Here is a 15207-nt window from a genome sequence, read left to right on the forward strand (position 1 = left end):
AAGTGATCCAAAATCATTAAAAATGACAGTTTGGTTAACTATATAACTTAGGTAGGGTTTGTTTGTTTGTTTTTGTTTTTAAGCAGCTGTCTTAACATTTGTTTAGCAAATGTTGGTTTGGGTCTCTATGACAAAAATACCATAGGTGAGGGACGCCGGGGTGGCTCCGTCGGTTAAGCGTCTGCCTTCGGCTCGGGTCATGATCCTAGAGTCCTGGGATCGAGTCCTGCATCGGGCTCCCTGCTCGGCGGGAAGCCTGCTTCTCCCTCTGCCTCTCTCTCTCTCTCTCTCTCTCTCTCTGTCTCTCATGAATAAATAAATAAAATCTTTAAAAAAAAATACCGTAGGTGAAGTGGCTTAGACAGAAACTTTTTTCTCACCATCCTTGAAGCTGGGAAGTCCAAGATCAAGACGGGGCCCAATTTGGTTCCTAGTGAGGGTATTCTTCCTGATCTGAAGGTGGCTGCTTTCTTCCTGTGTCCTCACATGGTAGAAAAGGGAGACCGTCTCTCTCATGTCTCTTTTTACAAGGGCACTAATGTCACTCATGAGGACTCCACGCTCATGACCTCACAGAAACCTAAGTAACTCCCAAAGACCCCGCCTCCTCATACCACCACATGGGGGGTGGGGTTAGAGTTTCAACATCTGAATTTAGGGGGGAAAACACAAACATCCAGTCTATAGCAGCACGATACCCAACTATGTATGCTATGATACCACTAGAATAAAAATAGCAGAAAATACTACATATTTATATGTGCTTGTATATTCATAACATTTCATGAAGGATTATACCATAAATTTAAAACAGCGGTCATATCAGGACTTTTCTGGACTAGTTTTGCAATTTCTTTTGAGTCTATATTTACTTCAAAAAAAAAGTTAAGAAACAACAGTGGCTACTTCTTTTGGATGGGGTGTGGTATTGGATAGAGAGGGGGCAAGGGTGGGAGAGAGAATTATTACTATATACTATTCCATAATTTTTAAATTTTTAACTATTATGATTATATTACCTATTCAAAAATTAAATAATGTGATTTAAATCGCCCTTTTATGTTTTGTTTTATTTTATTATACATTTTAACATTTCTTTTTGTAAGAGACAACTATTCTTTTAATATATGCTGTGCTGGTTCTACCTCCAGAGAGCCGAGTAAGATTGTGGGCAAAGTTTACGATGGAAAAACTGGACTCCATAGGAGACACTGTCGTTGGGATGGTACTGTGCCATGCCCACAGCTCTTTGAAGGGAAGTCCCCTCCCAAGCTCCTCTGAAAGGACATCTGAGGTGGCCATGCATAGTACAATTGGATCCAACCCCACACGTGACCCAAGGTAGCTGGTCCATGTAATGTGTGGCAACCCAAGCTGTGGCCAGCTCACCTTGAAGAAGCACCTTACAGGTCACGAGGGAAAACAGACAGAGGAGCCATCGGTGGTGAATGCTTCAGTTCCTGGCAGGTCCCACGTCTAGCTTTGTTTCAGCCCACATGGCTCCTTATCCTCAAAGGATAAGAGTGATCCTCTGTCTCTGTAATCATGGAGCCCAACTCATATCGGTGCCAGGACAAGATGAAGCCAAGGAGATGGGGGGGGATGAGAATGTATTATAGCACAGTGGGAGGTACAGAGCATGGGCAGCCCCCACCCCCACCCATCTCAGGATGGACCAGCAATAAATAGCACACGGTGTGCAGTGGCTCGTTGGCTCATTAAGGTGTTGCTTACTTCTCTTTGGTTTCAGACCATGTGCCCAGCAAAACAAGTCTTTAGGAGAATTCTGAAACCATCAATAACCCTAAAAGATATATATATATGTGTGTATATATGTATATATATATATATATATATATATGGACAACCATGCTGGATAGATGTTTTTCATCATATTCGGCAACTTGTAGTGGGAAAAGAAGACTCTTACCCTGGATTTCTTGGCTTAAGGCAGAGAAGAAAAGCAGGGTGATCATTTGTTCCCTTATTCATTCACTCATTCATTCATTCAACATTATTTTTGAGGATCAGCATGAAAGGTATTGCCTTAGGTGCTAGCAATAAAATGGTGGGCAGAATGGACAGTACATGCCGTGGTGGAGCCATGGGCTAAGGAGGAGGCAGACAGGATCAAATGTCACAGTGTCACATTGCAACTTCCATAAGAACTATTGGGGGCCGAATAGAGCATGGTTTGGCCAAGTCAGTGAGATCAGAGGTTTCCCAGAGGAAGGAACAGTTGAGTTGAGGTTGGAACCACGAGTGGGAGTCGATTAAGTGGCGAGAGGAGGAAAGAACCTTCCGGTCAGAGGGGCAGTGTGGGCAAGGCCTGTGCTTTGGAAGGAGACGGCACCTCCGGGGATTGAAATGGTGGCAGACACAGGAGAGGCAGGGAGTCAGCTGATGTTAAGAAGTAGGTGCTAGATGATGCTGGGTTTTTTAGGTCGCATAAACAAAGTGTTTTCTTTACCCTAAACAGAATAGGAAAGGAGGGTGACAGGTCAGCTGAAACTAATTGAGTGCTTACCAGGTCCTCTCAGCATTTTATACATATTAACTCACACGTGCTTCACCACGACCTGTGCAATAGATCCCACTGTACAAATGAAGAAAATGAAGCACAAGGAGGTCAAGTGATAGGCCCGAGGTCCGTGTTATATACATGGGCCCGGAATAACCTCTGTGTGTTAGCCTAAAATCTCTCCATGTCATTTACTTTTCCATAGCAAGCTAGGATCATTAACCCAAGATGCACTGGAGCCAAACTGACTTGACTGGGGAAGGGAAGGTGGGATTTTATGAACTGAATGTTTGTGTCCACCCCACTCCCCCAATTCACATGCTGAATGGTATTTGGAGGTAGGGCCTTTGGAGGTAATGAGGTCCTGAGGGTGCAGCCCTCATTGTGAGATTACCGGTCTTAGAAGAAGAGACCACAGAGCTAGCTCGCTCTCCACCACGTGAGCACACAGCATGAAAGTGGTCACCTGTGAACCAGGAAGCAGGTCCTCACCAGACACCAAATCTACCAGCTCCTTGATCTTGGACTTCCCAGCCTCCAGAAGTGTGAGAAATAAGTGTCTGTTGTTGAAGCCACTCCTTCTGTGGTATTTTTGTTACAGCAGCCTGAGCCGACTAAGAAATGGCTTTCAGTGGCTCATGCTTAGCTTAGGAGGGACACAGACAAGAGGTTTAAAAACATGTACAGCACAGAATAAAGGAATGTAGCAGGTGTTTTCAGGTAAAGAGTGAGAAGAAAGAGTGCAGAGACAGTGAATGGTGGTATCTGGAGAGAAGGAACACAGCTCCCAAGCCTCAGTACCCAAGCCACCTTTTATCCCAAAGCACCTCATGGTGCTGGTCTCAGCAAAGGGTAGCCTACCTAAGGTTCTTGTTCTTAGATTTCTACGTGACTGTCCCCTTTCACTCCTTGTGAATCCCTACAGTACTCACCTGAGCTAAGCCGAGTGCGTCTTCACAGTTCTTTACAACCAACACAATCCCATGACCAGGCTTCCCACTCACGATAAAGTCAGGACAGTAAAATTCTCCGTAATCACCACCCAGCTTTATAGTAAAGGTTTCGATAATATCACAGTTTCAAATCAGTTTTACTTTAGAAACAGAGCATGGGGTGCTAGGAGACAGAGATGACATATTGCTGATTTGGGGGAGGCCCAATTCACCTCTCTACTGTGAGTCCTGCTAAAGCCATCCTGGGATAATTGCTGTCCCCACGCTTTGCCTTATCAAGTTAGGAGTGGGGAATGCGTCCTGAGGGTAGATGCCACACAGCATGGTATGAGACACTTCACACCATATATGGTGATTATTTTTTATGACTCACTTCAGATTCGTCTTCCGTTTTAGTTATTTCATTTCCACAGAGTGGCAGAAAACTTAATTTTGCTATCTAGACGACTTAACCTGTATCATTTTAAAATGGAGATGATTAGAAATGTCTGCTGTCCTTCCCTTTCCCTGGATACCCTCACTGTGTCCTGATATCGGAGGAGAGGCATCTGGGCCTTGGTGTGGGCCTTTTTCTTACTGGATTTCATGAAAAGGTACAGTTTCAGGCAACAGGCACAGTATGGGGGGACCTCCACATGAAACATCCTGTCTCCCTGCTTCTGTCCTCACTCTTCCAAGCCCAGATCACGGGGTCCTTCTGGTTGGACCATTCTCAACCTATCTCCATGCCCCTTTGAGTAGTTCCCAAATCTCCTGGGATATTCTCCTGTGGTTTTAGGGACTGGCGGAGGGATTACCTCTCTCATTCACTGTTTGCCTTAGGTACGTGTACATTATTTGAACTTGTTTCCACCAATATGTACTATTTTTTGTATTTTTTATTTTGATAAAATATAATAACATAAAACCTACTGTTTTAGCCCTTTCTCAGTGTGTAGTTCAGCGTCATCAAGTACATTCACAATGTTGTACACTCATCACTACTATTTCCCAAACTGTTTCATCATCCCAAACACAAACCCCCATCATCCCAAACAGAAACAGTTAGGCAATAACCTCCCGCTCGTCCTTTCCCGGGCCCTAGGATCCTCTACTCTACTCCCCATCTCTATGATTCGGACTGCTCTAGATACCTCATATGGGGGAATTGTACAATATTTGTCCTTTCATGACCATGTCTTTCACTCAGCATAAGGTTAAGGTTCATCCATGTGTTACCATGGATCAGAATTTCATTCCTTTTTATGGCTTACGTGTGCTATGTTTATAACTAACAAACGGATACTGAAGCGATACCACATAAATCCTTCGTGAGGTTTTCAAAAGACCATTACAATACCATCGGATGAGGGCTGTGCACTCACCATCCCTCATTCGGTCTGACACAGGACAGGATTCCCAGAAAACATAAAGCTTTTCCTGAGAAGACTTGAAGTCTTCTGCGACGGTGCTACTCGAGGAACTTGTGCCAGAATGATGTAATCAACTCATTGTTCTCTTCCTTTAGAAAGTTGTACTACAAAAACCCCAGCTGGCCCAAACAGTGTGGTGTAGTCACTTGGTTGGTTTATCAGAATTTACATCCTATAATGTGTGCCATATATTCCCTTTTATGACCAGTAATCAAGAGCGGATGGGCTGCCCAGTCTGCAGACCACACTATGAATGGCACTATTCTAGAAAACACGTTTTCCCAAGACATGATTTTTAACTTTCAATGCTGATGTTAAATCTGATTGACTCTGTCCCCACTTACCTCCTGTTTCCCTAAATTCCATAAGTGTATTTGCAGAAGCCAAATGAGATGAAAGAGAACTTTCCAGGAAAGCGACTTTTTAGGGCACTGAGTGAGGTAACACGGTTCTAATGGTTCACACAGCAAACTGTTAGCAAACATTTCCACCACATGCTCATTTAGCAAGTGGTTATAGCAAGTGTTCAAGCGAAAGGTTTAAAATAGGGTGTGCCTGTGTCTGCACCATGATGGTATCTCAGTTTAAGTGTGAAGTTGGGGAAAAAAAAGAGGATTCAAAAATGTTTTATTTACTTATTTGTTATTTTTTAGAGTACGCTCCAATCTCTCTACATCATCCAGAAGAGCAAAGCATTGTAAACATCAAATGTTTATTGAAACTTTTTCCTGTATGGTGTCTCAATAAGGCACGGTATCCTGCACATAAGCTCCCAATAAATATAAACTCAAAGTTTCAAGAGTGGAAAGGATGTTTTTAACATTTTATTAAGGAAGATGAATATGGCCACAAAATCCAGTGCTGATAAAAACCGTGGCCAGGAAGGCCAGCTAAGGATGGATTGCAGCCTCCGCAGAGGACAGCTCACAGAGCCTCGTCCAGGGGACTGCAGGGCTGGGAAAGGGAAATGGAGGCACACAGTCTGGAGAAAGTGGATGTGACAAGGTCCAGACATGGGGGTTAGAGAATGGGAATCAAAATTTACAAGCCCTCTTCTCTGAGCCCCGTTCCCACCCATGCTTTGTCTCACTCCTTCCTTGCCCTGGGGGAGGGAATGAGGGATTTCCTGGGCTTCCTGTGCCATTTAACCCAGTGAACACTGGAGTGGCATCACGGATTATCTCCCTGGAAGAGAGACCCTTCACTAGAAGGAGCTCTCAGGAAAAGAGCTTGAAAGAAAAGCTGGGGATTGTGCTGGAACGTGATTCATCAAGTGAGACTGTCTCTGCCCCTATCAAAACAGGACTTCTCAGTTGGGGATTTTCCAGGTGTTTCTTTTCCTCACCCAAGCAATATCCACACGATACTGCCAGATCATGGATTGGGGTCCACAAAAGAAAAATGACAGGAATTCTCCAACCGCTGTGTTATGTTATTTGTTCAAAACCATGCTGTCGTTTGAAAGAACTTAGCCACAAAGTATATCCGTTCTAGACAAGATGACAAAAACGTTGTGATATTCGTCTCGAATGTTTTTTAAATAGAAAATGGCATGTTCCAGAGCAATACTATGTAGCATTTACCAACACTGAATTTGCTTTCCCAATAGAGATTTATTACTTTTCTGAGAAGTAAAAAAGAAAAAGTCAGAACTAGGGATTGTTTCTCAATGTTACTTCTCCTCTGAGACTAAATTATGAGGAATTATTTTGACAAAACAAGGGGGCTCTTGATAAAGGCATTGGTTGCTTGGCATCGAAGATGATGCCTGGTATATTAGTTTCCTAGGACTGTTGTAACAAAGTTCCCTAAACTGAGTGGCTTAAAACAACAGAAATGTACTGCTTTAGTTTGGGAGGCTAGAAGTCTGAAATCAAGGTGTCAGCAGGATGGTGCTCCTTCTGAGGGCTCTAGAGGAGAATCTGTTCCAGACCTCTTTGCTCCTGGTGGTTGCCAGCAATCCTTGACGCTCCTTGGTTTGTAGACACCTCATTCCAGGCTCTGCCAACAGATACACCTGGGGTACTCCCTGTGTGTCTTTACATCCTCCTCCTTGTATAGATGTCTGTCTCTGTGTTGCTTCTTCTCTTCTTAAAAGGACACCAGTCATGGGGCACCTGGGTGGCTCAGTCAGTTAAACATCAGCCTTTGGCTCAGGTCATGATCTCAGGGTCCTGGGATCGAGCCTTGAGTCCGGCTCCCTGTTCAGCAGGGAGTCTGCTTCTCTCCGCTCATGCTCGCTCTCTCTCTCTCTCAAATAAATAAATAAAACCTTAAAAAAAAAAAAGACACCAGTCCTTTTAGATTAAGGCCCACCCTAATGACCTCATCTTAACTCGATTACATCTGCAAAGACCCTATTTCCAAATAAGGTCAATTCACAGGTCCCAGGTAGACATGAACATAACTCTTTTGGGACACATTTCGACCCATAGCACCTGGTAAAGTGGAAGTAAAGATACTTCCGCCTGTTTCCTTTGAGGCTAAGTTCACTATCCATGCAGACATAATTCAATATGGGGAAGTCTATTAATATATTACAATAATTGGTCAAATTTTAAAATTATGTAACAGTCTTCAAAGATTTCCAAAAGCTATCTGGAGATGACTTACTGCCCAACCTGATTTTTAGGAATTTCTTTAGAAACCAGAAATTTAAAAATATTTCTTCAACATGGTTTAAAAAATCTGTCTTAAACTGAATCAACAACATTCTTAATAATAAATACAAGAGGCAATTTCATTAAAATCAGAAATCATATATAAATGTAATTACTCAGCCATCAAAAAGAATGAGACCTTATCATTTGCAATGACGTGGATGGAACTAGAGGGTATTGTGCTAGGTGAAATAAGCCAGTCAGAGAAAGACAAATACCATATGATTTCACTCATATGTGGAATTTAAGAAACAAAACAGATGAACCCATGGGAGAAGGGAAGGAAAAATTAAATAAGATGAAATCAGAGAGGGAGACAAACCATAAGAAACTTTTCACTCTAGGAAACAAACTGAGGGTTGCTGGAGGGAAGTTGGGCGGGGGCGATGGGGTAACTGGGTGATGGGCATTAAGGAGGGCACTTGATGCAATGAGCACTGGGTATTATATACAGCTGATGAACCACTAAACTCTACTTCTGAAACTAAAAATGTACTATACGTTAATTAATTGATTTTAAATTAAAAAAAAAGAAATCAGCATACAAAAAAAAAGGAAGGAAGGAAGGGATGGAGGGAGAAAGGGAGAGAAATGAGGGCTAAAATCCCCATTTGAGTTTTACCAGTAATAAAACTAATATTTGTGTTCCCATCTGTCTAACTCCTGGGTCTATCTCTGAGCTCCAAGCAACAAAGAGAGAGGTGAGCGTTACACTCAAACCCCAACAGTAGACACTTTTTAAATCTTTATTTTATAGAAGAAACAGGCTTCAAGAGGTCAAGCAATATATGTGAACACAGGAAGGGCCACCATGTTCACACCTGCTGGGCACCTGTGGTGTGAATGGCACCTTCCTGGAATTGCACCGTGCAAACCTCTGTCCCCCACTGTGGCTGCAATGGTTCTGGTGCCTCTTAAAAGGAGTGTCCCAGGAAAGGAACTACTGGGCCATAGGGTAAGCAAATGTGTAGCTTTACAAAATAATGCCACACAGGCTTCCTGCAATCCTAGTAGCAGAGTGGAATGTTAAAAATATTATTCTGGCATTTGTGGAAGACTTTATTAAGGGACCACTGCAGTGGTGGTTTTGCACTAAGGGAGAGAGACTGGGCTCCACTCCAAAGACAACAAGGAAAGTGAGGATTGATCGCCAAGATGTGGGGTGGGTCCGTGGATAGAAAATTATTAAGAGGACACATCAAGGCTCAGTGGATTCTTGCTAGACCCAACAGGGTTCTTGCTGAAGGCAGGCCGGGGTTAGACGATCTCAAGGGTGGAATGAGGAATTTGATCAGATAGCAAGGGTGGGGGATTTTTGCTAAACTGACCCAGAGGATTCTTGCTAAAAGTTGGACTCAGAGGACCCAGGACACAGCCCCAGGTCTGGACCCAGCTGAGAATGAGGCTCAGGGGAGCCCGACTCAGTTTTGGTTAAGGAGAAAGTCTTTGCCAGTAAGTTTCCTTTATCCACATCTTCATCCACGTGTGACATTGTCCTCATCGGGGACCCCCATGGAGCAGCATACAATTGCCTGGATGAGTGAGTTTCTGATGGGTCAGTTAGGAACCTCAGAAAGTAGGTGAGCTGGAGCCATCTTGCTCCTGGTCAAGAGGCTGCCTTGTAGAGGACAAAGTCAAGGGGCTGCTGAGGGCGTCATGGAGGACAGGACCCAGAGGCGATGGAAGGAGGTCAAGTCGGAGCTGGTCTCCTACTTCAGGACCTCTCTGTGGGCACACCTCTCACCAGGGCACCTGGACCAAGTAGCAATTTTTATGTCAAAGAGTCAGAATAAATCAAAAGAAGAAAGTTTGACTAAGTGATTATATAAAAATTTAAAACATCTGCATATCAAAACAGCACAGACAAAATTAAAGGACAATCAAATCAGAACACAATTATCATGAAGATGACCGAAAGAAAATATACTTCACGTATGAAAAGTGTGAACAAACTGATATAAGAAAATCATCAGATTCAAATAGACCAAAAAAACAACAACAGAAAAGTAGCATAAAAGAAATGCATTAGTCCAGAAATATAAGGAATGTTCATACTCAATAGGAAAGTAATGTAAGTTAACAATAAGACACCAGGTTTAATTTACCAAATCAATACACCAACCCAGCCAGACCTTAGCCCCCTCATTTGAACCATATTAAAATATGATATTTAAGTTTGGCGAGGCCAAGGTAAAAAGTCTTTCTTGTTTCATACACATCTGAGGTATGTAAGTTATACAGCTTTTATGAAAAGAAAATTTCCAATATTTAGTAAATGTCTTTTGAAGAGTCATTTTAAACCAGAAATTTTTCTTTTAGGAATCAATCTTAAAGAACCTGAAACACAGAAATAACTGTTGGCCCAAAATGTTCACTTCACTATTCTTTATAATAAAGGATTAAAAACAACAACAAACAGCAAAGATATACAAGCAGTTAAGCAAGTCGTGATAGACTATTAAAAAACCAATTAAGGGGCACCTGGGTGGCACAGTCAGCTGAGCATCTGACTCTTGGTTTCAGCGCAGGTCATGATCTCCAGGTGGTGAGATCGAGCCCCATGTCTGACTCTGCACTGAGAGCAGTCTGCTTGAGACTCTCTTGCCCTCTCCCTGTGCCCCTCCCCCATGCTCTCTCTCTCTCTCATAAATAAATAAATAAATAAATAAATAAATAACAAATTAAAATTATGTTTTATGAGTATTTAATAATATAGGGAAATGAGTGGGAAATTATGTAAGTAAAATACATTAAATTGAAAAGAGCATTAAGTGAAAAATATTGTTATAAAAATTTTAAATATAAGCTATAGCATAATATAAAATTTTAAATTATATTCTATGTTAATATTAGAAATATGCATAGAAAAATATAGGACATGCATCAGAATGTTAATACTGATGATTTCTGAGTGGTATTGGTTTTTTATGTTCTTAGTTGTATTTTCAACATTTTCTATTTTTTCAACCATCAATATGTAACGTTCCTATAAATTTTAAAGGCGATATGCTCTCTAAAATATGAGCTTGAATACATAAGAATTCCTTTTGTGATGTTCTAGGGTCTAGAATTACTTAGAGAAGAGGTGTCACGCCATGGTGAGTGCACAATCTGGGCCAGATTGCCAGAGTTTCAGTCCTGGACTCACCCCCAACAGCAGTGTGACCTTGAACAAGTCACTTAAACCCTTTGTGCCTCAGTTCCTTCCTTCGCAAAATGGGCGCAGCAAGAGTCCCCACCTCCTGGAGTTGTGAGAGAGGCGACTGAGTTAATATATGTGAGGGGCATAGAGCACGCCCTAGGAAAGGCAGCCATTATTGTGATTCAGGAAAAGAAGGAAGAGTTTTAGCTTGCATGCTCCTTGAAAGTGAGGCCCATTTCTCTTAGTTCTTTTACATCTTTAATACCTTCTACCTGCTCTCCAGACAAAAACCTTGACAATAGTGCCGAATCCCTAGTGATGTTCTCATAGAGTCAAGGGTTAGTAACTTCTTGCCATTCCTCTCACTCCTTTACTTGAGTATTGCAAACTTCAGAAGTGACCTGCCCGGCATGGGGGGTAGGTGTGTGAACACAGCTCTACCACCATCATCATCATCCTATCATAACGTAGCGTTATTATTCATATCTTCAACGAGATATTGATGAAAGCAAATCCCAAAGCAGCCACTTTGTTTTTTGTCGGAATGCTCTGCATTCTTTTTGCCCTTAGATCAACAACAACACCTGTTGCCTTTAAAAGGGCTGAATGTCAAGGGCCTCTCCTTGCTGTTGTGAACGGAGAAGAGCTACTTAACCACGGGTGCTGGGCAAGGAATCCTAGAGTGTGCCCCAAACAAGGCGGTAGGAGCATCTGCTCTGGATTTCCAAAGTTGGCAAGCAGTATGTGAATAGGATCACATTCAAGGCGAGCCGTTGACGTCTAGGAGAGAATCAAGCTATCTGAGCAAAGTGGCTTGGAGGATGGTGACAGGAATCTTGGTAGGGAGCTGAAGGCGGGGAGGGGAGGTCCGAGAACAACAGACATCCAATCAGGGACAATTGTTGAGCACCAGGACGGGACACCATCCTCCATGCTGGGACTGTGGTCATGACAAACTAGTGGCGTGACATGATGGTTCCCCTTGGAGAGTCCTGGGGGTGCTGCCAGCACTCAGCCCAGCTGTCAGTCCTGGTGAGTCTTGCCTAATGTCAACACAGCCCACATTCAACTGTCAGTTGGGCAGAGATGCAAAGGCCTGGGTATCCAATCCAAACCTGGTCAGTTTTGAAGAGTCATCTCATCTTGATTCCCTGTAGGGCATCGGTTGAGATGGCGTCATGGCGCCATGGCCCCCTCTGTGATGCAGTGATGTCTCGCCCCTCGTCCTTCGCAGTGCTAATCCTGAGAGCTCCCTGATAGAGGCCTGCAGGAAATTCTCCACCTCAGAGTCTATGACAGCCCCCGCTCCCCTCCCACAGAGCTTACATCCTGCGAGTGGGAGATACAGAAAGTGAACAAGCAAGCAAACCAATGAATAACTTTAGAAGAAAAGAAGAACTAGAAAGAACATGAACTGGGGAAAATTGATAAGCAGGGACAGGATTGGACTAAGGGAACCAGGGAAGGCCTCTGAAGAAAGGACTTTGGGCTGAGATAAAAAGCAATGGAGAAGGCAAAGGTCAGGATTAGCAGGTGTTGGCCAAGCAGAAGGAAGTCACTGACCCTGCAGTGGAGCGATCCAGGGTGAGCTAGGGAACACAGAGTTGGGAAGGGCTTTTCCACGTGGGAGCTGGCAGGCATCACAAGGAGTGTGGGTTTCATCCGGGCTGAATGAAAAGACCCGGGAGGGTTTTAAGTGCTCCAGAGACCTGATCTAATTTAGGTTTTTAAAAGATTATTCTTGCTGCTGAGTGGAAAATAGATTGCAGGGAAGTAAGAATAGAAGCAGGGAAGACTATTCGAGAAATTTCTCCTTAATCCAGGTCACTGCTTCTCAAAATACAAGCCGCAGCCCATTAATGGGTAATGCAATCAATGCAATGGCTATGAACAACATTTTTAAATGAAATAGCCCAGGCTAGATTTGAATAGAATAAAACAGAAGAGAAAATTAAGTGTGTGGCATTCAGTAAGAATAAATATCACTTCATGATACTTAATGGGGTTAAAAATAGCCTTATACATCTGTATTGGTTGCGTCAATTAACCAAGACCAGAAAAAAAATGACTTAAAAATGAAGAAGAATGGCAAAGGACCAAAAGGGTGTGATGTTCTAGAGTAGGCAGTGGGGTCAGAGACGCCTGTGAGAAGTAGCAGGGAAAACAGCACATGGCTTAGGGGTACCAAGACCAGAGTAAAGACCAGAACAAGACGAGGTAGTCCAGGAGGGTAGAGAGCATCTGGAGTGAGCAGCTGCCTCTGGTACGTTGGGCTTTGATGCAGTATCAATCCCAGCAGAGGAAAAATGTTTTGTTTTATTTGGAAAAAAAAGGGGGGTAGGTCTGCCGGGGGAAGGCTGACCCAACCACAAGATGGCAGACACACACTTAGGGAGAGTTCCAGTTTCAGCCCAGACCCACTGTGCGGGCTTACTCAAAATGCAGGAGCACCTCCCCTTGTGGGGGCAAGTTCCATGGTTCCCCCGGAAACTGAAATGGACGAACAGTGGTGTCCGAGGCTGCCAGACATGCAAGTGATGTTGACGGTAATATTCAAGGCAAACTGAAGAGCTCTGTGAGCTGGCATTCCAGACGCCAAGGGTCATTGTTTCACAGATAGGTTCCACAAGTCCTTCATTCCACAATATTCTCTTCCATTATAAAGTGCTCTGGGCACACAAGTTGGGGAAACGTCTTGTTGTGGGTTCAAGTGCCTCCCCCAAAATGATATGCTGAAGTCCTAATCCCGGTACCTCCATACCTGACCTGATTTTTTTAATAGGGTCATTCATTGCTGATGTAATCCGGTAAATTAAGGCGAGGTCATCCTAGAATCAAGTAGGCCCCAAATCCAATCTGACTGGTGACCTCAGAAGAGGAGGAGAGACACAGAGACACAGATACACAGGAAGACAACCAGGTGATGACAGAGGCAGAGGTTTGAGTGATGTGTCTTCAGGCCAAGAGAGGCCACGGATTGCTGGGAAGCATCGGGAACTAGAAGAGGCAAGGAAGGATCCCTCCCTACAAGCTTCAGAGGGAATATGGTCCTGCCAACACCTTCCTTTCAGACTTCTAGCCTCCAGTGAGACAATAAATCTCTGTTGTCTTTAGTTGCAGCATGTTGTGAAGGCAGCCCTAGGAAACTAACACACTAGGCATCATCTTAGATGCAAAGCAACCGATGCCTTTTGGAAGGAATATAGCTCCATACATGTCATTGCAAATGGCAAGACTGCATTCTTTTTATGGTGAATAATAATTGATTATATATATATATACACATACCACTTCTTTATCCATTCATCAATGGATATCATTGTCATTGGACAATGTCAGTGTACATTTGTGCTGCTTCCATATCTTGGCAATTGTAGGTAATGCTGCTATAAACATAGGGGTACATGTATCCCTTTGAATTAGTGTTTTTGTTTTCTTTGGGTAAACACCCAGTAGTTCGATTGCTGGATCATAGGGTAGCTCTATTTTTCACTTTTTGAGGAAACTCCATACTGTTTCCCAGAGTGGCTACACCAGTTTGCATGAATGTTCCTTTTTCACCACATCCTCTCCAACACCTGTCATTTCTGTGTTTTTGATTTTGGCCATTCTGACAGGTGTGAGGCGATATCTCATTGTAGTTTTGATTTGCATTTCGCTGATGATAAATGATGTTGAGCACCTTTCTCGTGTGTCTGTTGGCCATCTGGATGTCTTCTTTGGAGAAATGTCTGTTCATGTCTCCTGCCCATTTTTAAATTGGATTATTTCAGGAGGGTGAGTTTTATAAGTTCTTTGTATATTTTGGATACTAACCTTTTATCAGATAAGTCATTTGCAAATATCTTCTTCCATTCTGTAGGTTGCCTTTTAGTTGTTTTTTTTTTAAGATTTTATTTATTTATTTGACAGAAAGACAGAGAGAGAGCACAAGTAGGCAGAGTGGCAGGCAGAGAGAGAGGGAGAAGCAGGCTCTCCCCTGAGCAGGGAGCCGGATGCGGGGCTCGATCCCAGAACCCAGGGATCATGACCTGAGCCTAAGGCAGCGGCTTAACCAACTGAGCCACCCAAGCGCCCCAGTTGCCTTTTAGTTTTGTTGATTGTTTCCTTTGCTGTGCAGAAGCTTTTTATTTTTATGTAGTCCCAATAGTTTGTTGTTGTTGTTGTTTTATTTTTTTTTTTGCCTTTGTTTCCCTTGCCTCAGGGACCTATCCTGGAAAAAGTTGCTATGGCCAATGTCAGACAAATTACTGCCTGTGCTTTTTTCTAGGGTTTTTATGGTTTCAGGTCTCACAATTAGGTCTTTAAGCCATTTTGAATTTATTTTTGTGTGTGGTGTAAGAAAGTGGTCCAGTTTCTTTCTTTTGCTTGTAGCTGTCCAGGTTTTCCAACACCATTTGTTGAAGAGACTGTCCTTTTCCCATTGGATATTTTTTCCCGCTTTGTCAAAGATTAATTGACTATATAATTGTGGGTTTATTTCCGGATTTTCTATTCTGTCCCATTGACCTGTGTGTCT

This window comes from Zalophus californianus, chromosome 7, assembly GCF_009762305.2.
Source record: "Zalophus californianus isolate mZalCal1 chromosome 7, mZalCal1.pri.v2, whole genome shotgun sequence".
NCBI classification, from domain to species: domain Eukaryota; kingdom Metazoa; phylum Chordata; class Mammalia; order Carnivora; family Otariidae; genus Zalophus; species Zalophus californianus.